Below are 9,851 nucleotides of genomic sequence, written 5' to 3'. Positions count from 1 at the left end.
GGAAATAGGCAGACCCTACAGAATGCTTCAGATCCTATTTGATCTCATTCTTGAGTCTGGAACTGAATATTTCATAAGATGGCAAAGAATTCAAAACAATAGTGGACAGAGTGTTTGCAAGTTAGCCTAGTCCTAGTGGTGGAAATGCTCCAGCTATAGTTCTGCAGAATTGCAAAGCAGATATAGCTTAACTTAAGCTTGATTAATCCTAGAACTTGTTTGTGTTGCTGAAACACATCTCTTAAGGTTTTGAAGTAATAATAAAGGAGAATGCTTTGTGCGTGTTAGAAAACCCTTTCCTTCTGAGCTGCCTCCTCCAACCCTTTTTCCACAGAAGTTGCTATTGGGAAAAGAGAGGGCACCTTCTGTCTGTTTTGCCAAGAAACACAGCAATGGGCATGGAAAACTGACATGAGGTATATCTCTTAAATCTGAAAGCTCATACCAATAGTGTCAGGCAGGGCTTTTTTTCAGCTGGAACTCGCCGGAATTCAGTGACAGCACCTCTAAGTTGGGCTCTATTGCCATTATAAGAGAACAAGGGAAGCATTCCTAGTCAGTTCCAGCACCTCTTTTTCTAGAAAAATAGCACTGGTGTCAGGTGTGAAAAACAGCTAGAAACTCCTACACTACTTGCTGCATAAATGGATTTTGTACTTTGTTCAGCCTCCACAAGAGTAGCTGAATGACAAATTATTACTTGAATGTGGTGCAGCTTTTCTGCTAAAGCATTCAAAGCGGTTTGCTATTTTAAATGATAATAGTAAAGTTACAGGGCAAAAGAATTGAACAGCAGAGCTGTTTCAGGACATTGGTGGGCTCTTCAGGAGCTGATGGCATTCACTCCCTGGTCTGAGCTTTTTAAAAGCAGCTTCTGGAAACTTAGCTCTTTCAATAAATACATATCTTACCCAGTGCTGCATAATTGCTTGCCAGCTCTTTTACCTGAAGCCACCATAGTGCTGTGCAGTTTCTTCTACTATGAAAAGAGCAGAGTGCTTTGGCTGTGCTTCCTCCTCTGTCAGAAAGAGAGAATGAGAACACATCATCTACCAGCATCATATCCTACTGTTCTGTATATACGCTACCAGGAAGGCTTGCAGGAACGGGCATTTGAGGACTGATGATCAGACACTTAATGGTAGGTCTCTTTATTGCTGTGTTGCTTTTACTAACCTCATAATGTTCATATTCAGGTTCATCCTTGAAATCCTGTATCTAAACCCTGTCAATTTGATGTTAAAATAGAAAATAAAAAACCTCAAACATGCAAAGAAAAGCTTGCATGTGCATGCATTTTATCTTGCCTACTGACCAAAACTTGGGAGAAAGAATGGGAGATGAATGAAATAGTTTTTTAGATGCTACCATAAAAGGCATTTCCTCCTATGCCCTCAGTGAACCAAGAACCACTTGAAATTTGTTCACCTCGTTATAATTCATGCACCTTGCATTAACTGTGATCAGGGCCAGATGCTGTTAATTTTGCCAGTCTTCTATACAAAATTGCATGGCAGCAGTGCCAAGGTAAGGAAAGGTTTGTGCTTCCGTTCTGGTGGGAAAGGCTGTGATTTTAACACACACGAAACAGATTGGCAAAAGCTGAAGGATAGACACTGTAGTTCTCCAAATGACATATTAATTTATGAAATTGCTTACTCCCAATGTGGCCACTAGCAAAAGGCCAAATAGACAGTGCAAGAGTCCCTGAGCTAGATCATGAAACTGGAGAAGTGGAGGTGATTAACCCTTTGACTTCGCGATCCTGATCAGAATCTTCTCCCCATGTCTGCTATTTGCAGTGGGAGGAAAAATCACATTGGCACCCATAAAAGTCTCCTCTCATTGTAGCAGGCATCCCCAGTTATTGGGGGTGAGCATGGATGAAGAGTTTACTACCTTTTTGTCCATTTTGCAATTCTTTGAGGTGGGGGGCAAACTTGTTATACAGACTGACATTCTAGGCTATCAGGCCAGGTTTTGTTTAACTTTTCACTGGTCTCTGCAACATCTGCTGTAGCTGCTTAGCTGTTATGGCCATATCTTATGTTTGCCTTTAGCCAGATGGGTTTCGCTTTTTAAAAAAATGCAAACAATAAAGGGAACTTTGTATCTAAGTTGCTAAAGGCTACATGTGGTCCTTGCCTCACTTTATTTTAACAAGAACTGTGCACCAGGAGCATTGAGTGAAAAGTACAATCCATTTGTAAGTGGGAAAGTCACTTTGAGCTATTGTTTTGACTAACATGAAAGGTCATTTGAACTACAATTCCCAGAACACTCCTGTAACTGATCCTGCATGTTCGCCAAACAAATGATGATCCATCTTTCGGAAGCCAGATTGATGGATTATGATTCCCTGAAGTTCAAAGGATTGACTATGACTTTGCAGAGTGCCTCATTATAGTTGTGTGTGGTATTCCCCAGCTCTTTTTTCAAGCCATCCATATATTATATTTTTCCACCTTGGAGGTCTGGTGACTGCATGAACTCCTTGGCCTTCTCCGATGTGTCTGCCTTAGCAGAACAGTACAATACAACTGGAAAATGCTTCTTAACTGTGGAGCATGTCATGATTAGGCTTCTTCTTTTCAGTTTGTATTTGCTGCCAGGGCTAGCTTTGAATTACTTTTTAAAGTTCAAACAGCATTCTCCCCAACCCCTTACCTCCCTGCCTTTTCCCCTTTGAGGGAGAGAGAGACCATGTATATATAGCATATGGTTACCAGTTTTTTTCCAATGAATCCAGGGACTTTTTTAAAAAAGCTGAGTAGCAACAGGGAGTCAGTAATAATAAATAATAATACATTTTTATTCATACCCCGCCCTTCCTGGTTCAGAAAACCGGGCTCAGGGCAGCTAACAACAAATTTAAAACACTTAATTGATACAGTATAAAACGTGAATAACAATAAATTCAGAATTCAAAAATCAATTTAGGGGGAAAATTCATCCAATAAACATTAGAAGATCACCAGGGCTAGCTGGCTAAATTAGTCCTATTTGGGCCAGCGAGGAGATCAGGGGAGAATTAGCTGTGGGATCCCAGAGTGGGTAATCTTCATAAAAAGGGGAGAGGAGGGAAGGAAAGGAAAGGGATCAGGCTAAGTTCAGATTGAAAGCCAGGTGGAATAGCTCTGTCTTATAGGCCCTGCGGAAGGAAGTTAAATCCTGCAGGGCCCTAGTCTCATGGGACAGAGCATTCCACCAGGTTGTAGCCATCACTGAGAAGGCCCTAGCCCTAGTGGAGGATAATCTGACTTCCTTAGGGCCCAGGACCTCTAAACTATGATTATTCATGGACCTTAAGGTCCTCTGTGGGGCATACCAGTAGTGGGGATGGTGAGGCAAAAGACCCTGGGCCCAAGCACAAATGCATATCCCAAGCCTTCCCTGATGATCTGCCCCTTCCCGCTTTGTTTTTACAGATCAGGGGAGGCTTGGGAGTCGCAGGTGGGCGTTGCCCAGGAGGGGCACAAGGCACACAGTTTCTCTGCTAGGCAAGGTGCAAAGCCCTTCTTTCGCACCCTGTGAAACATAAATGTGCAGAGTTTTTAAAAAACTGGGCAATGGTGCACCGCCCACCCGTAACTCCCAAGCCTTCCCAATCCCCTGCCCCCTTTGATTTGACTGATTGGGGAGGCTTGGGAGTCAGGGACAGGTGGCAGTTGCCCAGTTTTTTAAAAACTCTGCACATTTATGTTTCACAGGGTGTGAAAGAAGGGCTTTGCACCTTCCTTGGCAGAGAAACCTCACGCCTTGCGCCCCTCCTGGGCAACGCCCGCCCATGACTCCAGAGCCTCCCCCGATCTGTCAGAACAACAGGGGAAGGGGGCAGAAGATTGGGGAAGGCTCGGGAGTCACAGGCGGGTGGCACACCATTGCCCAGGAGGTAACCCTAATTCTGGTAACCCTAATTTAGCAGCTTCATGGCAGACAGAAATTCAAAACATGCAGTTCTTAGCATGCAGATAGAAAGCTTCACCTATTGACTTTCTCCTGTTCCTTAGGGACCAGACCTTGCAACAAACAAACCCATTTGCCAGCTCTGTTCCCATAGTTACATAGTTACATCCTCCACAGTGTCAAGATTGCATTAATTTGCTTGCCTTCTAACATGATCATCATCTGCCAGCAATGTCTCTTGACAGTTGTACCCAAGCTACAGGGTCCAGTGTAGGCATTTTGCCACTTTTCCTCCTCCAAAGCCAGCAGGGTGTTAATTTTCTATCTCTTTCTGCCCCCTTGCCACCTTCCCCTGTTCAGACTTGATGTTTTAGGCATGTTTATTTGGTTTAATTTTTTGTTCTGCATCTTTTTTGTTTTTATAAATAAAGCAAATGTGTACATACACACATTTCTTTTGCTGCAATTGGAAGGGGTGGTGTTGGTTAATATTTATTTATTATTATTTATTAAATTGGTTGACCAAAACCTGGTATGTGTGTAGATGGATCTATCACGGGCTCACCACTCAAGTTATGTACATCTTGAGTATACCCCCTTGTATGCTGGATGCTGTCCCTTGCACTTCCTGAAAATGTGCCTCAGTTTTCATGCTGAGGCCCACACAGTTCATTTGGGGGATCTGCCATGTTCTACAGCAGTTCACAAGTAATCCTTCAACACATCCACCATATGCATTTTATGTTATGAACTGCCCTGAGATGCATAGATGAAGGGCGGTATACAAATTTGATAAATAATACTACATAGAGGCTAGAGCAACCTTTCTCAAACTTGGGTCCGTAGATGTTGTTGGACAAAAACTCCCATCATCCCTGACCACTGGTCATGGTAGCTAGGAATGATGGGAATTGTAGTCCAACAACATCTGGGGACTCAAATTCGAGAAATACTGGACTGACAGACTTGCCCCATGGTATCTATGCCTCTTCTATTTGCACTGTCCATATGGAGCGACAGCATAGAATGTATATGTGAGTAGGCTCTCCTTCCCAATTTTCTGAATTGAAGCCATTGGGGATGAAGAAGAATGGGAGAAGGAGCCACAGTCCCACTCCCCTCTAAGCAGTTCTCTCTAGTTTGGTTTGAATCTCCTTGGTTTGTAGCTTCTTTGAAACTTCCCAGGTGACCTTTGGAATCTCAGCATCATAAGCTTATTTTAAGATGTATGTTGTTGCCTGGGCCTAGCAGTGTCTGCAGTCTATTTTTCATTCCCGAAATCTTGTTGACTGTCAGGACAACTTATTTTATCTAGCTAAGTGCGATAGATCTGCAGATTTGTCTGGAGTGTGATGTCCCTCAAAGCATAATGCTTGTGCAGGGTTTTAGCAGGCTGTGTGGAAACCAAGTTGCTGCAGTGTCATGACAAAGTCACAGTTTATCCAGAGAATTAAATGCTGTGAGCAATGCTGTCCAGTCACAGTTGGGATGTTACAAATTTTGCGATTGTTCTCACAGGACTTTTCAGATACGGCTGATGAAAAGCAGGCGGCAAGGCTTTCGCCTCAAGAGAAGAGGCAAGAGGAGGAAGAAATATTACTTACCTTGACCTTCTTTTTAGACTCTCAGCAGGATGTCGGTGACCATCCTGGTAGGAACCCGAGAATTACGCACCATGCTTGTGATTACACTCTCTGTATTTCCTGCCACCAGTGGCAAACCTTGCCATTCTAATGATAACTTGCAGCTTCAAATTCATGTGAAAAATGACAAGGCCTTCACAGCTTGAATAATCACCATGATGGCTCCTAGGTTTATATTAGGAAAAGTACTTGCTTCTCCGAATGCAGCGCTATCCCCAACATGTGATAGTCAGGCTACACTTCTTGAATCTTGCCACTAAGTCCAGAATGTTTATAACTTAAAAGTAGGGATGGGTAAATATGTCAATTTTTACTTCTCTCAGTTGCTCATTTCCCCCCATCTTAAATTCAGTTCTTAGCTTCTCCGCATTAGTGTGCACTTTTTTGTATTAAACAGAACTTCCTGTGGAAAATTTGTCAAGCTTTTTTGTGCAAATGTTTCCTACTATGCACATGTTTGCAAAGCAATTTTGTATGTAATTTTAACTAATACATGTATTAATGTGCACACATTTCCTTAGTATATGCATTTGTGCACCCATCACCTGGCCAGAGAAGTTTGCCTACTTGGGCACCACCCAATTAAATTATTTCCTCCATCAGTGGAAGACATGTACCTTTTACTGGATGGCTGAAGAAACTGTGACTGTCCATATGTTGCTGGACTGTAACTCAAAGTGCTGGTTTTGGCATTTGCCTGTAAAGCCTCAAACAGCCCAGGAATGCAATAGCTCAAGGACCACCACTCCCCATATGAACCAACCAGGACCCTGAGATCATAATCTGAGGCCCTTCTTTGTGTGCCTCCTCCACAAGAGGTCCAGAGGGCAGTATCACAAGAAGGGGCCTTTTCTGTTGTGCCCCCCCATTTGTGGAATGCTCCCCCAAGGAGGTTTGCCTGGCACCCTCATTATACATCTATAGGCGCCAGACAAAAATGTTCTTCAACCAGGCCTTTGACTGATTAACATTCTATATCCTTTTATATGTGTTTGTTGGAGGGTGTGTGTGTTATTGTTCTGTTCTGTTCTTGTTTTTATCATGTAGATTGTGTTTCTATTTTGTATTTTTATGCTGTGAACTGCTCTGAGATCTTTGGACAAAGAACTGTACACAAATTTAACAAACAAACAAACAAACAAACAAACAACTAATAATAATAATAATAATAATAATAATAATAATAATAATAATAATTTCATTATTTATACCCTGCCCATCTGGCTGGGTTGCCCCAGCCACAGTAGGCAGCTTCCAAGACATATAAAAATGTAATAAAAGGTTAAACATTAAAAACTACTTGTTCCTGACCATTGGGCCAGGCTGACTGGGGCTGGTGGGTTGAAGTTCAACAGAATCTGGTGGGCTGGAGGTTGCCCACCTTTGTTTTACTGCAACTTCTAATATAATAGTAGGGGAGGGGAGCTTGTAAAACAAGTTTACTGATCAATTAACTATATGGCAGTGAATAATTGTGCAGGTATGATAAAGCACTTTGACTAGGTCATACTAATCTCCTCATTCCAGGTATAGCTTGTAAATGTATGCATATGTATAAGTAAGTAGTGAGAAGTTGAAATATATGCAGGTTATATGCAGTAAATTATATGAGAAAGAGGGAGAGCATGAATCTTATGCTGAATTATTCAACAGAGATTTGCTAGGAAAGGAAATATGGCACATCTCTCACACTGGCCATTCTCTCCTCTCATTACTTTTGAGCACTTAAGCCATTTTTCCATGGAGACTTTCATTACAGAGGTAGTTAACCAAGGGGCTTGGCAATACGTTAAATTCAGTATGGGGAGCATTAATTGAGTGAAATTTGACATGATTGCTCTGTGAGGGAAGGTACCTTTGGTTTATTTTAATAGTGCACATTGATTTTCTGGCTTCTTCTTGTGAGCATGAACCCTAAAGCAACTGTGACTAATATAGTGATCAAGCAAATGCATGCATAAGCAAATATGCAATTCAATTAAAGTCTCTGGAACATCTTCCAGTTTAGGAGCAGCATCAATAACTACACACACACACACACACACACACACACACACACACACACACACACTTTTCTGTATGTATACCCCCCCCAAACCTCTATGTGATCAGAAAATCCTGTCTCTTCTCTCTCCTCTTCCACCTCCATTGCTTTGCTTCAAATTAGTAAGACAAACGTATATTATGCCACTTGGCATTTTGTTCCTCTGGGACTAGGACAGGGAAAGCGTAAAATATGCAATCCAGTGATGGGTTTTAGATTACATGTGCATCATGGCAAAAATGATCCATGGCCTTTATTGCCATGGCAGTTTCCCACATGTAGCCATTGTGGCCAGAAAAGCAAAAGAGAGCAGGACCCCTGTAGCATTAATAACTGTGCTGAAAAGAGAGAGAGAGAGAGAGAGAGAGAGAGAGAGAGAGAGAGAGAGAGAGAGATTGTCAGGGGCAGGGCAGGTTGGCTGCAGCTCTTTTCACCTTTAAACAACAAGCTGCACCTGTTGTGATCCACTTTTCCACCTACAGAATTGCATCTGCAGCATTCATGGAACCTTACCGCAGAATGGATTAGCTGTTGGTTATAAAATGGCGGGACATGGGTGGCGCTGTGGGTTAAACCACAGAGCCTAGGACTTGCCAATCAGAAGGCTGGCGGTTCAAATCCCCGCGACGGGGGGAGCTCCTGTTGCTCGGTCCCTGCTCCTGCCAACCTAGCAGTTCGAAAGCATGAAGTGCAAGTAGATAAATAGGTACCGCTCCGATGGGAAGGTAAATGGCGTTTCTGTGTGCTGCTCTGGTTCGCCAGAATCAGCTTAGTCATACTGGCCACATGACCCAGAAGCTGTATGCCGGCTCCCTCGGCCAATAAAGTGAGATGAGCGCCGCAACCTCAGAGTCAGTCACGACTGGACCTAATGGTCAGGGGTCCCCCCCTTTACCTTTTATAAAATGCTTGGGAAACCAGCTCTGTGCAACCACCTCCAAGAAGTCTGGCCTGCTAGTGGGCTAGCTACAAGATCCCCACTTGGGTGCCTGGACTGAGCCCTTGCAGCAAATAGAGCAAGAGAAATATGCCTAAATGCTGCAGTTCTATGTTGAGAAGACCTTTATCTATTGACTTGTTTGACGGCGGTGACTGTGAGTGAATATATCCCTTCCCCCTTGGAAGCTGGCAGCTTGTTCTGCTCCACACATTTGCAAAGCTGAGAGCAATGGCTGGAGCAGAGTGCCTGACCTTTGCCAATAGACTACTGACCTGCAAGCTGGTGATGAGCATCTTCTCTGTGGAAGAATAGTGCTCCCCACTGTTGGGAGCGGAGGGTGTTTCCTTCCTCCCCTTTAAATATTTTTAGGCTGCTTTTTAGGGGAAAGACCTCACAAAACTGGCTGATGTAAAACAAATTCATGAAACACAGTATCACAATTACCATAAAGCAACCCTTTAAAAACAGCAGTATACTATGGAAATCAGCTGAAACACTTGAAAAGAATCTCAAACAAGCCGCGCTGTAAAACCTTTGAGAGCAAGCAACTTGAAATAATGGAGTCTTCAAGGCCTGTTGGAAGGTCTGCATTTGGGGGGCAATATGCTCAACAGCTGGGAGTTCACACAAGTGTGGGCCGCCTAAAAAATAGCCCTGTTTCCTGTGCCTGCCAATCTAATTTATCTTACAGGTTGGTCTATGAGCAGAGCCTTCCTAGCTGATCTCAGCATCTGAGGAGATGTGTGAATCTGGTCCTTCAAGCAACCTGGTCACAAACTAGTCATGGCTTTGGAGGTCAAGACCAGGGAAATGGAACCTTCTAGAAAACCTTCTAGGTAGTCCACATGCCACTGCTGGGTGGAGCCAGAGGGAAAAGTGGGCAGATCAACAACTGTGCATTTTATCTTTCTTCAGAAGGCTAGCTCTAACACACACTTGCAATCTCCCTCCACCCAGGCAAGCACAAGGAATTATCAGAGTGCAGGGACACACGCAAGCTAAGCAAAAATACCAGCCAAGGGTGCAAAGCAGGGATGTGTGCAGCCTGGGAAGAGTCTCAAGAGCCAGACAGAGAGGCCACATTTGGCTCCCAGGCTTGAGGTTCCTCATCCAGGGTCAAGACCAAGACTTGACATTCAGCCAAGATGCTCTCCAGTAACCAGTGCAAGGGGTACCATACTGCTAGAGCCATACATTTCAGGAAACACCCACGATTGAGGGCAGACATGGATGGGAGACAGCCATAGCCACTCTACTTTGCTTTGCAGTACGCGTTTTCCACCTTCCCTTGCTTAAATTATTTATTTAATATAAAATT

General features: G+C 43.4%; 1 long non-coding RNA gene across 1 annotated transcript; it reads left to right on the top strand.

Moving 5' to 3' along the window:
- The first annotated feature begins 369 nt into the window (after positions 1-369).
- Positions 370-6,489, top strand: LOC309349331. Its single transcript, XR_014159853.1, has 3 exons — positions 370-1,141; positions 5,425-5,557; positions 6,071-6,489. It is a non-coding gene; the product is annotated as an uncharacterized lncRNA (long non-coding RNA).
- The last annotated feature ends 3,362 nt before the right edge of the window (positions 6,490-9,851 follow it).

Source organism: Podarcis erhardii (genome assembly GCF_964252035.2).
Source record: "Podarcis erhardii genome assembly, chromosome: 8".
NCBI lineage: Eukaryota > Metazoa > Chordata > Lepidosauria > Squamata > Lacertidae > Podarcis > Podarcis erhardii.
The sequence above is the reverse complement of the archived record's forward strand: the minus strand, read 5'-3'. Positions and strand labels throughout refer to the sequence as shown.